The following is a 19,935-nucleotide window of genomic DNA, read 5'->3' as shown; positions in this document are numbered from 1 at the left end:
CAAAATATAAACCCAACACGCAAAGAGCATCAATGTCCAAGGTACCCGACATCCCGCAATGTAAAAAATGGAAGTGCACATCAATTTCATCACAGCTTGTACGCAAAAAAAAAAAAAAAAAGCAATGTCATTTTAATTTGTCGTCCGGCAGTCATAAGTTTATCTCTAATACAATTTTCCAGGAAACCATGCCAACACCTGAAAAGATAAATCATTTGGATTCTAAGTGACCTAACTTAGAGCTGACTGCTGAAATGCAAGCTCGATAATGGACCTTCTGCACTAGCTGTGCATTTTTACAAATGAAACATGTAATTGCAATGCATTACCCAAACAAATACAGCGCACTGACCTGATTTTTAAGAAACTGTAGTTTATGGCGGTCACTAGAACTAAACTAGAGCCCGCAGTAGTGAGACGTGCCCCAAGCCATTTTAATGTATGCAGTGCCACAAGCTGATCCTGGAACATGTTAGCCACACTATTACCGTATTTGCCGGAGTATGAGGCGACTGGGCGTATAAGACGACCCCCTATTTTTCAAGTGAAAACATAGGTTTTGGGCAATACTCGCGGTATAAGACTACCCCCCTTCTGAGGCAACACCATTTAAAAAAAGCATTAGAACCATTAAAAAACACAAAGCAAGAATGCCAACTACTCATCCGCCATGCTGTGATATCTCATAAAGTAAATCAAACAATAATAACACAAACAGATCTATTGAATGCCACAACTCTGGAAAGTAGAATTCTTCACTAACCAAACCTATACCACTTTTGGGTTACATTCTATGGGAATTGTCCACCAAAATGCATTTAATAACCCCCCCTGTCATATGTCCCAGATTTACCTGTCCCTCTTGGGTGCCTGGGACCTCAAAGGCAAACAGCAGGATGTATAGTAGTAGATCAGTGAATGGATTTACCCAGGGAAGTATGATGAGCGGTGTATTATTTTAATGAATACAACGCCTGCTTGGATTGGCAGAGGCTGTAGCATCTCTCTCTCTCTCTCTCTCTCTCTGTAGTCTGCTCGGATTGGCAGAGGTTGTTACTCCAATCCAAGCAGGCTATGTATTCATGAATAGAATACATTGCTCGCCGGGATTGGCTCAACGGCGTATACTGTTTGTAGCTGAAGCCACATACAGTATTAGCAGACATTTGGGGGCTGACATCCATCGGGCAGCATTGTATACCCGGCGTATAAGACGACCCCCAATTTTTGGGCATTTTTTTAAGTCTAAAAGGTAGTCTTATACACCAGAAAATACAGTATTTTTATTTATTATGTTATTATTTTACCAGTAGTTTACTGTATTTTTTTATTTTTATTTCATAAATTTAGTTTTGTAATTTTATACATACCTTTATTTGCATATGCCCCATGTCATATTAATACGTCTCTTTCTTATGCACAAAATGTATGGTTATCCTCTATGTCAGGCAGTACAATCTGCAAATTCAACGACCAATAAATAAGCTGAAAAAAGTGTTAGTCATCCAGACTGCACACGGAGTTGAAAAAAAAAGTTTTGCTAGGCGATACCTAATGAGATTTATCCAACAGGCCTGTCCGTTGGCTGCTGATAGATAAAGATGTGTGCAATGTAACTGAGCTGAGTATGTAATATAGACAGAGAATGTGGGGAAAAAACTGCGCTAAAACACAGTGGATGAAAAAGCTCAAACAGAGACTGGAGCTGCTCTGTGACATCTGCCGACAGCGGTTTTTGGTCAGCCGAAGTGCATTCCTGTGACCCATAAGAGAAGTATGACCAAACAAGCTTTGGCCATAATAGTTCTAATCAGGTCTGTCTATATATTATTACCTGAATGGTGGAACAATAGTGTAGGGCTAATACGAACAATAAAAGTAGCAGTGCATGTGCTTAAACACAATATATGTGTTTAAAAAAAAAAAAAAACGTGAAAACCAATCATAAATAGATGTGCATAGCACAGTAGAAACAATAAGTGCGTAAATCCAATTGTAAATATAAACTTCAAAATAAAAAGTGCAGAGTAAAGTCCACAGAGAACTGAAAGAAAGCTTCTTCCTGTTAAGGTGACACCAGACCATTGGGGGAAGAAAACCAAGTTGTCTATAGTCACTCTAAGCAACTCTTCAGGGACAAGTAGATGGATATTCTTACCAGCTGAGATGGACATGCGTGTCTTACAATAGTGGGTCAGTAAGGCTCAAGATCCTGAATGGTCCAGATCAGGCGCTGTGCATGGAATTTGGTCAAGCAGATCAGGTGCAGGGTCCCCAATTCTCCATCCCAAAACTCCACAGGCACTGTAAGATCAAGGTAGGTGTAGCCCCGAACAGCTCCTGATAGGCTCCAATGAAAAAAAAAAAACCACACACATGGAAAACGAGGAAGGGCTCCAGTGCAGGTCAAACCGATGGGTTTATTGGAATATGTCATACATTACAAATGACAAATAAGAGTGATCGTACATCAGATATGCCCCAGTCGAAGATCTTTAGTGTTGAAACGCGTAGGGATAGAATTTACCGCACCCCACATTGCTTTTTATTCCTTTTTATATTTTGTGATCACTCCGAGTATCCATCTTACCCCTGAAAAGTTGGTAAAAGCCATATTGTCTGCTGAGTTTTTCCTTCAGATCTACCAAAACCATATAATATGAGGTCAAACCTTAGGAGTTTCAATGTGTATGCAATCAGGCAGGCCCTTCTACTACATGGTTTTGGTAAATCTGAAGGAAAAACTCAGCAGACAGACAATCTGATAGTGTGTACGGGGCTTTAGAGTGACTACAGACAAGTTTTCTTCCCCCATTGGTCTGGTGTCACTTTAACAGGAAGAAGCTTTCTTTCAGTTCACTGTGGACTTTACTCTGTACTTTTTATTTGAAGTTTATATTCACAATTGGATTTATGCACCTATTGTGTCTACGGTGCTATGCACTCTTATGGGTCACAGGAATGCACTTTTGTACTCCTGTGATCCAGAATCAGCTGACCAAAAACCGCTGTCAGCAGATGTCACAGAGCAGCTCCAGTGTCTGGTTGTATCCCGAGAACTCTGATCCACCCAGATGCATGATTGACGGGCAGTATGCCACTGAGACGGAGCCAGCTGCTCCCACCCTCTCACCAGCTGGTTGCTAGTGTGCCCTGTTGGGACAGAGCAGACAGCTTTTTTTTTTTTTTCTTTTTTTTAAAGATGGAGCAGGAAAGCATTAAAAGCTCTGTCAGATTTGTATTCCCATTTATGAAGAATCACCCTCTCAACTTGTCCTGGTAACAAAAACCTGAAGAAAAACAAAAACTTGTCACCAGAACAGGAATAGATGGGATTTTTTCCAATAGGGATGACCAGTAACAAGCATTTCAGAGCGAATTTCCAGGACAGGAAATGCCAAATGCAAAAAAATATAGTGTCTGAACCATTCCGTACTTCCTCAATGCCAAACCTGTGGTCTTTTTGGGTGGCCCCTGTGCCCCTGCAAACTGTACATGCTTTTCCTGTTTGCCTAATCAGGCCAGTGAGAGAAAAAAAAAAAAAATCTTTAGACTGGCATCTAGTAGTTAAATGGCTTTGCATATTTCTTTCACCACATACTACATCCTGTGCTATCCATCTGTTCTTTTTATATATTTTTTTCTCTGATCTTTTAATATGGATCTTGCGGAGAAAAATATCAAAAATGTGCCATAACTTTTTTTTTTTTTTTTTAATGCTGTGTTAGCAACTACTAAGTATCCAGGCGAACCATACCATTTTTCCAGGACAAGCCCAACCACTGAAATAAAAAAAAAAATAAAAAAAAAAAAAACACACACACTCCATAATCCCCCCTTCAAACGATTTGGACCAGTGCACAAAGCAAGGTTCATAAAGGCATGGATGAGCGAGATTGGGGTGGAGGAACTTGACTGGGTTGCACAGAGTCCTGACCTCAACCCGAGAGAACACCTTTGGGACGAATTAAAGCAGAAACTGTGAGCCAGGCCTTCTCACCGACATATTCTCTTCTGGAATTCCCATAGATGCTCCTAAACCTTGTTTACAGCTTTCCCAGAAGAGTTGAATCGGTTAAAGCTGCAAAGGGTGGGCCAACTCAATATTAAACCCTACGGACTAAGAGTGGGATGCCATTAAAGGCATTCCAATACTGTTGGAAATTATATACATATACACACACATATATCACATATATATATATATATATATATATATATATATATATATATATATATATATATATATATATATATATATATATATATATATATATATATATATATATATATATATATATATATATATATATATACACACACACACATATATACATTATATATATATATATATATATATGATAGATATACACACACACTATATACACATTTACACACACACACACACACACTTGAGTACACCCCTCACATGTTTGTAAATATATCTTTTCATGTGACAACAGTGAAGAAATTACACTTTGCTACTATGTAAAGTAGCCATTTTCCCTCCCCTGTGTCATGTGACTCGTTAGTGTTACAAGGTCTCAGGTGTGAATGGGCAGCAGGTGTGTTAAAATTTGGTGTTATCGCTCTCACTCTCTATTACTGGTCACTGGAAGTTCAACATGGCACCTCATGGCAAGAACTGAGGATCTGAAAAAACAAGAATTGTTGCTAAAGATGGCCTAGGCTATAAGAAGATTGCCAAGACTGAACTGAACAGCAGCATAGTGGCCAATACCATGCAGTGGTTCAACAGGACAGGTTCCACTCAGAACAGGCCTTACCATGGTCAACCGAAGTAGTTAAGTGCACGTGCGCAGCATCACATCCAAAGGTTGTCTTTGGGAAATAGGCGTATGAGTGCTGCTAGCATTGCTGCAGAGGTTGAAGGGCTGGGTGGTCAGCCTGTCAGTGCACAGACCATATGCCACACACTGCATCAAATTGGTCTGCATGGCTGTTGTCCCAAAAGGAAACCTCTTCTAAAGATGATGCATAAGAATGCCTGCAGTTTTCTGAAGACAAGCAGACTAAGGACATGGATTACTGGAACCATGTCCTGTGGTCTGATTAGACTAAGATAAACTTATTTGGTTCAGATGGTGTCAAGCGTGTGTGACAGCAACCAGGGGAGGCATACAAAGACAAGTGTGTCTTGCCTACAGTCAAACATGGTGGTGGGAGTGTCATGGTCTGGGGCTGCATGAGGGCTGCTGGCACTGGTGAGCTACAATTAATTGACTGCTTCAGTATGTCACAGTACATGTTGACATTCATGGTTCAGAGCATGACCCCCTTCCCTTCGGAAACTGGGCCGCAGGGCAGTATTCCAAGATGACTACTGCCTTGCTAAAAAAAAAAAAAAAGCTGAGAGAGAGTAAAGGGGATTGACTGGCCAAGCATGTCTCCAGACCTAAACCCTATTGAGCATCCGTGGGGCATCCTCGAAACAGAAGGTGCAGGAGTGCAAGGTCTCTAACATCCACCAGCTCCGTGATGTCATGGAGGAGTGGAAGAGGACACAGTGGCAACCTGTGATGCTCTGGTGAACTCCATGCCCAAGAGCTTTAAGGCAGTGCTGGAAAATAATGGTGGCCACACAAAATAGACACTTTGGGCCCAATTTGGAGATTTTTACTTAGGGGTGTACTTACTTTTGTTGCCAGCAGTTTAGACATTAATGGCTGTGTGTTGAATTATTTTGAGGGGGCAGCAAATTTACACTGTTATACAAGCTGTACACTCACTACTTTACATTGTAGCAAAGTGTCATTTCTACAGTGTTGTCACATGAAAAGATCTAATATAATATTTACAGAAATGTGAGGGGTGTACTCACTTTTGTGAGATATCTATCCAAAAAAAAAAATATATATCTATATATTGATGGAAATATAGGTGAACAATTCTATGGTCAATTTTGCACTTATTAATTGTATTTGGAGATGGCACGCTGTATCTCTGAAAAGCAGGTAGCACATTTATTCCTGCATTCAAATGCTCAATGCCAATTCTTTTCCCTTAACTGGTCCACCATTTTGGCATCATCATTGCATATATTTAGGTATGCTGTATCTCTGAAAAGCAGATAGTATATGGTGTTAAAAAAGAGAAAATGAATGGTCTCTGAAGCCAAGTGTAACAGAAGCTACCTACTACAATGGATCCTGGGAAAAGGACAGGCTCCTTACAGTACACAGTGAGAGCAGAGTCCCCTTTTTTTTGTACCTTTGGAGCTTTTCCAAGCAACTGGCAAAGCTTCAAGACTATTGAAGATAACTGACCAGCTTGTAAGCACTGCACATCACTTCTGAGGCCAACGCTCGGTCACTTCATTTCAACGCCAAAAAGGAAGTAGCTTTGCATGGATTTTGGATGATCTCCTTGTGCTTGTGTGGGTTTCCTCTGGGTATTTTGGTTTCCTCTCACTCTCCAAAGACATGCTGGTAGGTTAACTGGCTCCTGTCTAAAATGGTCTTAGTATGTATTTATGGGAGCTAGGGACCTTAGACTAGAAGCTACATGAAGGCAGGGACTGAGGTGTGTGGCATAAACCGACAGGGCTACATATAAATATCAATAATAGAGGAAACAGACACTAAGATTTATATGGGAAATGTGATCAGCCTAATTACATAATGAACTGTTTGGGTTTTGAAAGCTTTGTTTCTGTGTATAGGTTTGTTAATCCAGATACAAAGACAGCCATATCGTCTCATTACATTTGCAGCTCTGCTGTCTGCTTTGTGGTTTAACACAATGTTTGAGCTTACTGCTCCTTCTTGCAGTGAAAGCCTGTGGGTCCTTAACCCATTGAACACCATGCACTCCCAGTGTGCTGCATATTGCATCTGTACAGATGTTAAAAGAAGGGACTCCAACAACATACAACTCTGTTTTGCAAAATATCTAAAAAAAAAATTATATTCATATTTAAATACAGCAAAAAAAAAAAAAAAAAAATCTAAAAATTGAACGGTAGGGAGAAAAAAAAAAAAAAAAAAAAAAGCAGAAAGGCAATATCATTTGTAGTGATTTTACACTTGCACTGACAGCCACCCCTTGAGGTTTTAAACATTTTACTGCAACTGTAATGGTAATAACCATCAAGGCTTAATAGTCATATTAAAACACCGAAACACTTTTTGAACAGACTGTAAGAGCTCTGTCTGATAAAATTAAGATGTGAAAATGTCACATTCAAATATGCCAAAATTAATGTCATACACATTCAGGGTATTAAAAGTTAATACTGGAGCTACTAGGCTGTGTGTGTAATAATGACAAGGATCATCTAGGCATCAGTTGCATTTTCTGTTATATCGCTGTAGCATTTCTGTTCGGGTAGATTTGGACATGCGTCTAAATCTCCCTTGCCTCTGAAGCCCGATCCGGGTCTGGAGTGCGCTCCAGAGGCTACTGAAGCATTGCAATGCGTCCTTACAGTCCCTTTAACACTATTTATGGGGTTTACTTGATTGTGTAGCGTTCGGCGGGCTTGCCACCCACGGATTATTACATTTCAGGACGAAGAGCATTGTGACATGGCATGTAAACATCTATGTCCGCTGCCCCTGGCGCACGGTTGACAGGCAGAAAAAAATGTGAACTCAACCACATTTTGCCACCCCTAACCGCAAATCTAAACCAAGTCTTACTGCAATATAAGCTACACCTTTATGAAATAAACCCCTGAAAATACAAATACATCTTGTCGCCTCTCTTTCGGTCAAGCAGTGAAAAAAGGAAGCAGATATGAAAAACCAACTCTCTTCTCTGGCTTTGGAACAAGAGAGCAAGGTTGCCCTCCTCCCTGGCTACTGCACTTGTCACACTGACAAATGGCCAAGAAGTTTTGTACCAAGGGTGGGTGGTGCCTGATGGGGAACTGACTCAAACCACGTAAATATACCAGAATAAAGATATCAGCCAGAACCCCAGTATTTTTTTTTTTTTTTTCAGCTGGCAACTGGCTCTCTCAGGAGCCGACACTTTCAGAAGCCCCTTTTTAAAAAGGCAGAACTTGTAAAACAAGCCGTCCCTGGTGTCAACCAACTCACCAGTACATGAGGACGTCACACACAGACCCCAACAAACACGTTTCCCCACAAATTCTCCAATCCCAGAGGACGCCATTTGTGGCGAATGAGTCAGCCGGAGTCTGTGTGAGACATCACATGCCGGATGACACTGTGTGCGGCTTATTTTACAAATGCTGCATGAATGTAAGTGCAAGTCTTTAATTAATACGTTTTGACTGTATTGTACTAGGAGGCTTCTCCCTATCTGTGCTTCACATAGGCTTTTGGGAAGAGTGGCTTATTGACGCTAAATAGTTCATTGATGAGAGCACACCATCAGAAGTTCGTTGCCAGTGTGTACTAATTCTGGAGTGGGAGTGCACCCTAACCAGTTTCTAGGAATAGCAGACATTTGTTGCCATATTAATATTGGATGAGTAGGTCTCATTGGAGATCATTACTTTAAACATATGTAGCGCTACCCCTCCTCATAGGAGTCCTCTGTTCTTGCCCTCGACTTTGCAAAAGGCCTTAAACCCTCTGAAACCTCAGTTGTACCCCTTTAACATGGGTCTGGCAGTTTTGCAGAAATTGAAGGTCACCCTGAGATCAGATTTAAGATCATATGGAGGATAACAGGGTATATTTATTAACATATGCACAAAATGCAGTACATTACACTAGCAATGTACTCAAATAGAAAAGAACCAACCCTGGACTCAAACTGCATATGCTGTATCCTTAACCCACAAGTGTTCAACAGTTGTAAATGCAGCAAGAAAAATGTGGCTAAAATTGCCTGGGTGTACCTGTGATGGGTAGGTAAAGCCCAGGCCCTCATTTGAAAATGGAAGCAATATGCAGTCACTAAACTGGATAACAATTTATGTATAGTCCTTAAAATGTATATTTGCCTGTTGGCTATGTTGGGGCTACGTTGGCGCACTTAGCAAGAGTCAATTACCCCATTCAGAGTAATAATGGTGGAAGCAGTCAATTATTCACCGAGTTATTGTGTAGTGGATTTGGCCGAGCGGTTGTATAGCCAGCATGGAGGACCAGAGGAGTCAGGCAGATTGAAAGGGCCATTGGGCTGCTTACCTGGCTGAAGTGGATGAGAGCGACTAAACCTTGTTTAACATCTTGTTGACCAGCTGCCATCATTATACTGCCGCATGTTGGCTCTCCTCATCACCGCCATTACTAGTAAAAAAAATATATATATATAATAAAAATGCCATAAACCTATCCACCCCCCATTTTGTAGCCGTTATAACTTTTGTACAAACCAATCAATATACGCTTATTACGATTTTTTATTTTTTTTTACTAAAAATATGTAGAATACATATTAGCCTAAACTGGTGAAATTTTTTTTTACATTTTCTTTTATGATATTATAGCAAAAACAAAAAAACAAAAAAACACTAAATTGTTTCTTTGTTTATAGCACAAAAAATAAAAACCACAGAGGGGACCACCAAAAGAAAGCTACATTTGTGGGAAGAAAAGGACATCAATTTTGTTTGGGTACAGCATTGCACGGCTGCGCAATTGTCAGTTAAAATGACGCAGTGCCGTATCGCAAATAACTGTCACTGTACAGTAACCAGTGCAGCGTAGGATTTGTGCTGCATAGCCCAGAGGATGGGTGGTGGATCACCCTGGATATGGTGTAGGCCTCCCTTGAATTTTCTGTGGCGATGTCCGAGCCACCGAGCCGTCACCATGCATCGTATGCACTGCATCTCTCAAACAGCGTAGTGGATCATCAACGGGCTAGTCAATGACCACTGGAGAGATGCGGCAGCACTTCCTCTCTAGTGAATATCTGACAGGAGCGGGCAAACACCCAAAACAGCAAAGCAGGGTACAGCCCATCCCTGACAGAGCGGCATGAAGCGCGACTGGACCTCTCACACCACACACTCAAGCTGTCCTGCTTGTGGCCAAAAAGACCTCACAGTTTCTCCGGCTTTTGTTTTTTTGTCCTTCTCTCAACTCCTCCCCCTATATGCTTTGTTTGGAGCTTGTAGCTCCAGCCGGTCAGTATAGACTATTGAAAAATACAGTCAAAATGCCAGTACCCAGCATTCTTTGTGCTACATAGCAGTTCAGGGAGGGCAGTGTGCTCATCATTGCCATCTTGTGACAGAAAAGGGAACTGGTTAATTAAATTTTCACATTACAGTCCACAAAAGCCCTGCAAAACTTTAGTAACAAAGACCTGGTTACACAAGTTACTTTAAAAGACAACTGAACTCACATACATCGATTTTACAAAAGATTAGCCATACATGAATATACACAGTATATGAATCTGCTGTACACTAACAATTGTGCCCATGGACATATAAAACGCCATTACCTATCCATACAGGTAATGGGACAGAACATAGGACAAAACAAAGATCCTTAGTAAAGTGAAATACAATGCCGCACATGCTCTTAGGGCCAGTTCACATCACATGCAGTGTGTTTTTTTTTTCTGCTGAAAAAACCACGTGGAAAGTAGGTTATATGTTCAACCGCTCATATGACAGCCAAGCGGCGAGACTCTCGTTCTGGGCAGGCATCACTGGACCGACGTCCATTTAAACAGGGAATGCGCGCATCCCTGTACCTTCGGTGGTGGCGTGTCACAGTGACACTGCTCGCCATCGAGGGGGGTGAACAGCCATTGGGCATGGCTGTTTACCACGTGATTGGCCGTGATTAAGCCACTTTGCACAGCGCATGCTCGGGATCACGCATGCACATCGGTGGCAGCGTGTTCCTGGGAACACTACTAGTCACAGAAGCTGATAAACAGCCATTGGCCGGCGGCTGTTTACCACATGATCGGCTGTGATCCTTTCACAGCCGATCCCTAAATGCAAACACAGAGCAGTAACGAGATGTTACTGGTTTCTCCTGCTCACACACCGATCGTGTGTGAGAAAGATTGCGGTAACATCTCGCTACCACTTACAGTGTACACCCCCACTCCCAATAAAGAGCACCTGTCACAGTCCATCCGAGTACCAGAGCACCTGTCACCAGCCCATCAGAGCACCCGAATACCAATCACCTGTCCATCAGAGTACCCGAGTACCTATCTGAAGCCCATGCCTTATAGAATATACGTTGGGGGGGGTTGCTTTCCAAAATGGTAATTGTGGGCAATTCTACTGTCCTGGAGCTCAAGGACCTTCAAAAGTGTGATAAGTAGGAATGAATTGAGATGTGTAATTTATGCTCCTAGAAGGCCTGAAGGTACTTCTTCAATGTTGGGCCTCTGTATATGGCCGGGCTGTGTAAAAAAGTTTCACACATGTGGTACCGCCATACTCGGGAAGAGTAGCAGAATGTATTTTAGGGTGTAATTTGTTGTATGCATATGCTGTGTGTGAGAAATAACCTGATAATATGATGACAATTATGTAGAAAAAAAACTCACCATGCTACTTAAAGTGGTTTTAAACCTTTACAAACCACTTTGACCTACTGGTAAGCCTAGATTAGCCTCCTAAACCTACATAGCGGCATGTAGGCGCACTGAGCGCGCTGCAGTTAACGGCAATATGCCACGAGTGGTGGCTCCAGTGCGCATGCGCAGGAGTGACGTCATCGTGGCTCCGACGAATGACAGCGCCGGAGCAGCGAGACCCACCAAGAAGATGGAGGCTCCGGACTACAGGGGACAGCGGTGACTTTGTTGGATCGCATAGTAGTCCATTATGCTTTACCTTTGCAGGGAATCAAAGAGGAAGTAAACCCATCAGGGTTTATTTCCTCTTTAATACCTTGGTATGTCTACTTTCTAAAAAGGGGTCATTTGGGGGGGTATTTGTATTTTCCTGACTTGTTAGTGTCTTACGAAATGAAATGAAATTCAGTGATTGGCACCATAGTTTGTAGACGCTATAACTTTCACAAAGACAAAATATACACTAATTTGGGTTATTTTTACCAAAGATATGTAGCAGTATGAATTTTGGTCAAAATTTATGAAGAAAAATTACTAAATTAGCAAAAAAAGGCATTTTTTCACAAAATGTACGGTCTTTTTCTTTATAGCACAAAAAATAAACCCACTAGTGATTAAATACCACCAAAAGAAAGCTCTATTTGTGTGAAAAAAAAGGACGCAAATTTCATATGGGTACAGTGTTGCATGACCGAGTGATTGTCAAAGTGTGAGAGTGCTAAAAGCTGAAAATTGGTCTGGGCAGGAAGGGGGTGTAAGTGCACTGTATTGGAGGTGGTTAATAGCATAGTTCACACCAGTGCTTGCAGTTCAGAAAAAAAAAATTGTACATGCTGCATTTTTCATGCACTGGACTGTACTGGAACACTGTTAAAATAAAAATAAAACACCAGATCAAAAAACGCACTGAACACATCAAAATTGCACGGACCTAGAAATAGAACATGTTTGTTCTGACGGACCAAAAACGACGCATGCTCTGAAGTACAAGACAGAGGCTATTGCACTTCCTTTTTCAAGTCCCGTCATATATGTTGTACATCACTGCGTTCTTAATGATTGGACTTCGGTGTGATGGCGTGTACGCACAACAGTTTCAGCGGAACTCCATCAGAACAACCTTCATAGTTTATTCCGACAGGAAAGCGCGTCGTGTGTACGTGGCATACATTTTATTCTAGGAGTTGTGTGCCCCTATAAGCAGTACTGTCCTATAGATCTCTCACACGACTATGCTATTCACAAGTAGATTTTTCTATTTTTGCACCCGTCTGATTCAATCATCTGACAAATCCGTTACGTTTGCACTTCTCATAATAAGCCCATAGTGTCCTTTCACTGCATTTCAGATTTATAGAATCGTTATAATACTCCATCCTGAATCCGTCTGGTATTAATTCTACAGTGACCAGACGCCGAATATAAAGTCATGGCACCAGAGTATTTCAGACTTTCTAGTGCTTCCCACTGGGCATACATACCCAGCTTTTCATAATCCTAGGGGTAAGATTCATATCTTTAATATAATTTTATTGCCTGGGATTTGGCTTAATAAGCAACTAGAACAAAAATGTCCAATACTCAAGCAGACAGATTGTACCTTTAATCTCATTACTTGTTATCCATGTATCTTGGTGCTAATGTGTTCCAGATGACGGCCTCACATAAACAGTGCAGGTTTGTTTAATATATGTTAGGTTGCTTTTCTGCGCTACTATAATCTCCGGTGGAAGAGCTATATTCAAGCAACATTTAAAACAGTTGTAATTTGTTTCATTCTCTTTTCATTTAACCAAACAAAAATAAAAAAGCCTGGCAACGATTGTCACCCATGTGGAGTTGATTCTAAGCAATTAAAAGGAGAAAATCAAAAGGCCCATAATTCAGTTGCTAGAATTACCATGGCAACCTATACTAAGGGGAAAGCAGGCCAGCTATTTATTAATTACTCTGCACCATCTTTAACATGAAAAATACCCAGCCATGCCAGTGAAGGAATGGAAGCGGAGCAAGAATCTCACACTTCTTTTCACTGCGTTAACTCCTCATCTGCCAGAGGCCTTGTAGGGCCAGATGAACAAAAACAAAGCAATATTCTGTTAGGATCCTTTTCTACTTTCTAGAAAAACAAACGCTCTCGATAAATGGAGATTCTGCAGCTCAGCTCAAGTACTAATGAAAAGGACGAGTTGGCCAAGCTGGCCACAAAGATTCCGCTCAACCTCTCTAGAAGTTCTCACTGTTCATAATGAAATAGTCAGTGACCCCGAAGGTTCATTTTACTGCAAGCTTGCAGGTTAACAACTCCCCGTAGGCCATTTGTACAAGCTTTAGCATACTACTTAACAGTTGAGGCACCAAGTTAGGTTCAAGGATACTCTACTTGCAGCTAATAGGTAGACAAGACTGAAGCTGATCTTTTGTTACAGAAACCGTGTTTATATAAGGGGCCTATTCACACCATGGCCTGCTTTGCCCAACACAGTTCCAGCGCACAACCAAAGACCAAGAATTTTAGGCCAATGTTAAAGTTTACACCACCGTGCTAGTGCGAAGAAGAAGAAAAAGGAAAAAAAAAAAGAAAAAAAAAAGAAAAAGAAGGACTGAGGAAGAAGAGGAGGGAGGAGGATTAAGAAAAAAATTATACAAAATGTATATGTATAAGTGTATATGTATATGTGTATATATATATATATATATATATATATATATATATATATACACACACACACACACACACACACACACACACACATACATATACATACACACACATATATACATATATATACATATATATTCCATTTCAAAATATCCATTTATATAATTTTTTACTTTTTTTTTGCTAAACCCCAATATAACAGTGATCAACAGGATTGTGGGTGTGCATGCAGCTACATATGCACAGGAGTCTCAGGGGCTCTAAATACAGAAATAACATTCCCCAACATGCATAACTTTTAAAGAAGTCGCATGCAAGTTGTGCCGCAGTCACATCGGGACCTGACTTCATAGTCCCGTAGAAGTCGTGGGCAGTGTGAACCTGGGCTTAGTGGTTTCAAACAGGCTTAGGACAAACAAATAAAAACATAAAATAACGTATAAAAAAAACCCCACGGGGGATCAAGATGTAGAAAAGAGTTAATACAGCAGTGGTGTATTATGCGAGATTCTTTACGATTCTGAGGCCGTCATAAAATGCACAAATTAACATAGCATGATATGAAGGAGGATCGCAATCTTCATCATGTTATTTAAAACACCATCTAGCAATTACGTCTGCTTTGGCCTGATCCAACAGGGGAAAATGCATCTAAAACTATACAGTAAAACGACCTATCCATGGGAACAACATGATGCATACCCGCCTGTTTGTAGCAGAAAACTCGAGCAAGAACCCCCTGCAATCATCTCAAGAAAGGTCAGCCCAACAGAAGAGCTGCCTTAAATATGGCAACAAAGGACTTCCGGAGGTCTTGCTTGTGTTCATTGGGAATCATTTTTTTTTTTTTAAATCAGATAAACTACAAGATAATTTACAGATTTAAAAAGGAGTAGGCTTTAAAAAAAACAGAGGAAAAAAATATATTTTTGATTTTGACAAAATCTGCTTTAATTCACCATTCCTGCATGCCGAGCTATGCCCTTATGTCTGCATATTTCAGAGGTTTACTTCCAGAAGCATTGCTAATTCATCTGCTGTATACCTTCAGCTGGACTCTGACCATTAAAAAGTACATCAGCCAGCAGGCTGAGCCACTGTTTACATAGCCTGGCCTCATCAGGATTACACGGCTCTCTGTGCCCTTTTAGCTGGCTTTTTTCAGCATCTGTACACAGATTCAACTTGTCTGCAAACGGTGCTTTAAAAAAAAAAAAAAAAAAAAAAAAAAAAAAAAAAGCCAGGCACAAAAGGAAGGAGGACCAGGCACATCTAATTAATGAAGACATTCTTTCTCCTGTCAGGTCTGCCAGGCGTTTAGCTCATGTATGAACTTGCTCACTTCAGGCTTTCCAGAAATAAATAAATAAAGCTCTCCAGGAAAGGTTAAAAGCTTCTATTTACTGCCAGTCTCCTTTGCATGGTATTATCAGGGCAGATTTAACCCAGTGCCTAATGCAGAGGTGCCAGACGGTACTGTCTGCTTTAGGAAAAGGTGAAAGCGTGGCTCACAAAAGACAAAAAAGGAAGAAAAACGCACACAAGACTTGTGAGAAGGGCAAACACTGAATTAAAGAGAGAGAGAAAGGGGTGGAAATGCCACCAACCCGCACAGGTGGAAAAATAAATCAATAAATTAATATGTGAAAATTATATGAGAGCAGCACTTTGTATAAAAATTAAATAGGAATAATAATAAAGTTAATTAGAACCGCGCTCTACTGCAAAGTGAAAGTGCAAAAAATGGTCAACTTCGACACACAAACTAATAAAATACTGATATTGAATGCATTCTCAACAAAAGTCCAATCGTGAAGACACCACCACGAGCGATTCGTGATAGGTGTACAAAAAATCACAAATAAAATGAATGAATGAATGTTCAAAATTAATAAGCAAAATCTGAATAACTTCTGGATACAGTCTTCTCAGTATCCAATGATCAGAGGGATTAATCTTCCACCACCATCACCGGTCACACAGTCTACTCACCAAAATGTAATGACTCCCATTACAGGGGTCAGATGCACTTGTATGGAAAATGCCAGATGGAGTCGTGCCTTAATCCGAATACTGTCTAGCTGGAAATGCTGCGACTGGACTCTGGATGGACTTGTGGAACCCTCAGTGCGGGATTTGGTCATAAAAATTATCAATGCCTTACATTGGGAAAAATATATAAAGTATTCCCATAGTGAAGCATGTCAAAAAGATTAAAAACAAAGTAAAACCGCATAAAGTTACATCAAAGTTTGTGCAGACAATCTTCACACAAACAGACGCCGCTGGCATAACAGCTAAGTAGCAAGGGCGTAAGCGACGTGCGACGCTCCGTATACCCTACCGGTTTTGTCAGTATGCTCTGACATCATCAGGGGGATAAATTAAAGAGGCTCAAAAGATATAAGATGCTTGATGTGGTCTGATGTGGTGGTTAGTCTGAACAGGAAAGTCTGTGGTCATCTCCAGATGGTCCTTGGAAATCCTTTATTGGAATTCAGTCAGATCAGATTGTCCTGACGGACTTCAATGGTCTATAGCAGTGATGGTGAACCTCGACATCCCAGATGTTTTTGAACTACATTTCCAATGATGCACAACACTGCATGAGCATCATGGGAAATGTAGTTCCAAAACATCTGGGGTGCCAAGGTTTGCCATCACTGGTCTATAGGCATAAACATGTATGCTAGGCTATTTATGGGAAGAACCTTTGGCTGCCGCGTGCCTGATTGCGATCGAATAACCATAGGTATATTATCAAATCTGACACAAAAGTTGTATAAAATTGGTAGAAGTGCACCGAATGGAACTATTGATGCATAAACCAAACATGCAGGAGGAACTTTGGCAAAAATAGAAAATGGCAGTTTAAAAAAAAAAAAATAAAAAAAAAATTACACACACACACACACACACACACACACATAAGATTCGACTTCTTAATTAATATCATGACTTTAAAGGAATATGAATTTGCCGGCCATTATCAGCACCTTTAGAAAGCTCAAGAAGAAAATGCATACCTTTAAATTCTATGTAGGTCATCATTGTGTTTCCGTTGGTTTTAAAAAATCTTGCTTAGAGCACTTTGTCAGTTAAAAAGATTGCACCAAAAATGCACCTCCCTGTTGAAATGCATTGAAAACGCAGCAAGAACGCATGTGTTACGTTTTTCATGCGTTTATTAAATAGCATGACCTATGAAAAACACCATAAGCACAGTAAAAGCCCTTTGGCGGTAAATCGCCGCTAGTTTTAGCTGCGTTTTACCTTGGTTTTTGTGGCACTTTTCAATCGCTAGCGGGGCGCTTTGAACCCCTGCCAGCGGCCGAATAAAGGTTAAAAGCGCCACTGCCCATTGATTTCAATGAGCAACGGCGCTTTAGGAGCGGTGTATACACTGCTCCTAAAGCGCCTTAAAGATGCTGCTTGCAGGATTTTTTTTGGGACGTCCTACCAGCGCAGCACCCCAGCGTGAAAGCACTCCGGCTTTCACACTGGGGTTGCCGGTGAGGCCATTTTCAGGCACTTTACAGGCGCCATTTTTAGCAGTAAAACACCTGAAAAATGCCTCCAGGACAATCACATGAACATCCCAAGATACTGGTTGTACCAAAATTGATTGATCCACTTGTGTACAAACAGCCTGCCCATAGATGGTTGAAATCTTGGCGTGTCCGCGCTGAACTGAACAATATTGGAACAGTCTATGGATGGCTTTATGACGGGAATGGGAGAAAGAGCCAAACTGGCATAGCATAGCAGGATTAAGTAAAATACCATATAAAACAAATAGAACTCACAAGCGGGTGAGGGGAAGAGAGAGGATGACAGTCCGCAGTGGATTGTAATAAGCTAGGAGCTGTGTGGTAATCCTTGGTGGAGAAGAAAGCTGGCTGTGGCGGGGAACAAGATGAGCCTGGAGTCTGTGCAGGGAGACTGGTGTCAGGCTGCCCTGTGTGGCCGTGATGGTATATTCAGAAATCGGATGTCTACCCAAAGACGATGTATCCAGCTGGAGAAGTGAGATGAGCTATTACTCCAACCACTGTGTGAGCCAATCAGGATGCATTTCAGAAACTTAACCACACCTAAGGGGCTCGAGACTGATGAAGCAGGTGTGGTCAAGCTTCCGAAACGTGTCCTGATTGGCTCACACAGCAATGCATTCCATTGGTTTTATATGGTATTTTACTTAATAAATTGTGCTACACTATGCTGCTTTCTTCTCTTCCCTATTTTACAGATTGTGGATTTCCAGCCCAAAAATAAATGCAGCCTTGCCAGCACCACAGTGTAAGCCATTTTCTACTAATTTACATTTTTATTCTTATACCTCCAGGAAGAAGCATCTGTAATACCTATTTTTTAACCTGGCATGACATTTTATCACTATAGGATGGGCACAGAGTCAGTGCTGTAGCGTTTTTGGCTATACATCTCTATATGGCTGCCTTTGTGCATCCTATCAGGAAGCCACGTCCGATTACTGCTACTACAATGAATGAAGGGCATCTCTGACTATACTGATTCACTAAAAGCTAAGGGATTATTGCTGTGCAAATGTCTACTCAGCTTATTCAAAGAGCCTCTTCTCGTTACTTTACCAGCAATTTCTCTACATCATTGTGTCAGTAGTGCAAAAACATGAACATGTGATCCCCAAGAAATATATGATAAAAGCACATATGACCACCAATCAAATAAGAAAAAAAAAAACATTTTTTTCCATGGAAAATGTAAGTGTAATGTAAAAGGCATAAATGTTTTCAGCTTTGGATAAAGACAGAAGGCTTTTAAACACGTTTCAGTTTATTTTTATCTATTTGTGTCCCTTTTGGGGGATAATTCCCTTCACTTTCTGTCCATGAGACAATAAAAAAAAAAAAAGGAGTTCTATTCTTTTCCTACTCTATCCACAACAGAATGTCCTTGGTGACCCACAAATGACATAACTATACAGAGACAGGCATAATCAACGTTCATTAATATACTCAGCATTGTAGCAATATTACCTAAATAACAGTTTGAAATTTGGTTATATAAGCCCCATAAAATTTACACCCAAAGAGGATTGACAAAAATGGAAAGAATGCATCTGGCCACACAGCAATGACAACATCATTACAATAGCTTTGAGTTTCATCCGCTTCATTTACACACACACACACACACACACACACACACACACACACACACTGCAAAAAAAAAAAAAAAAAAAAAAAAAAAAAAAAAAGGAGCTGATCAAACACATGGGTTACTTGCTTTCTATCCACAACATGCAACAGAGGAAGAAAGAAAAGAAAAAAAAAAAAAAAAAGGTATAGATCCCAATTAAAAAAGGAAAAATGTACAGCTGTACTAGTGTCTGGAAATTATAAATACTACAGCTGCTGACTTTTAATAAATGGACACTCACCTGTCCCGGGTTCCAGCGATGCCGGCAGCCGAGGCCGATCGATCGATCGTCTCTCGGCTGCTGCCGTCACCATTCTAGGTGAGGGAATCAGGAAGTGAAGCGAATCGGCTTCACTTCCCGGTTCCCTACTGCGCATGCGCGAGCCGCGCAATAGGAAATCTCCGCGCTGTCGCTGGGACCCGTGTGTGTCCCAGCAGACAGCGTGGCAGGGCAGGAAATGGCGTAGACTCCCACGGGAGTCTATGCCCGGAAGTGGGTGTAAATACCTGTCTTTGACAGGTATCTCCACCCCCCTCCCCCCTGAAAGGTGTCAATTGTGACACCGGAGGGGGGGGGGGATCCGATCAGCGGAGGTTCC

The 19,935-nt window shown here is 41.0% G+C and overlaps 1 protein-coding gene across 5 annotated transcripts in view; it reads right to left on the bottom strand.

The window, feature by feature from the left end:
• NDST2 (N-deacetylase and N-sulfotransferase 2) overlaps positions 1-19,935 on the bottom strand; it is a 241,202-nt gene that overhangs the window by 158,114 nt on the left and 63,153 nt on the right. For 3 of the 5 annotated variants that reach the window (XM_077454536.1, XM_077454534.1, XM_077454538.1), the window contains one exon: positions 9,126-9,227. The exons of the other annotated variants lie outside the window; for them this stretch is intronic. The gene's annotated coding sequence lies outside the window, so the exon portion shown is untranslated. The remainder of the gene's footprint in view (positions 1-9,125; positions 9,228-19,935) is intronic. 5 annotated transcript variants of the gene reach the window in all.

This window comes from Lithobates pipiens, unplaced genomic scaffold (genome assembly GCF_037356315.1).
Source record: "Lithobates pipiens isolate NorthernLeopardFrog02 unplaced genomic scaffold, aLitPip1_a1.2 Scaffold_25, whole genome shotgun sequence".
NCBI classification, from domain to species: domain Eukaryota; kingdom Metazoa; phylum Chordata; class Amphibia; order Anura; family Ranidae; genus Lithobates; species Lithobates pipiens.
The sequence above is the reverse complement of the archived record's forward strand: the minus strand, read 5'-3'. Positions and strand labels throughout refer to the sequence as shown.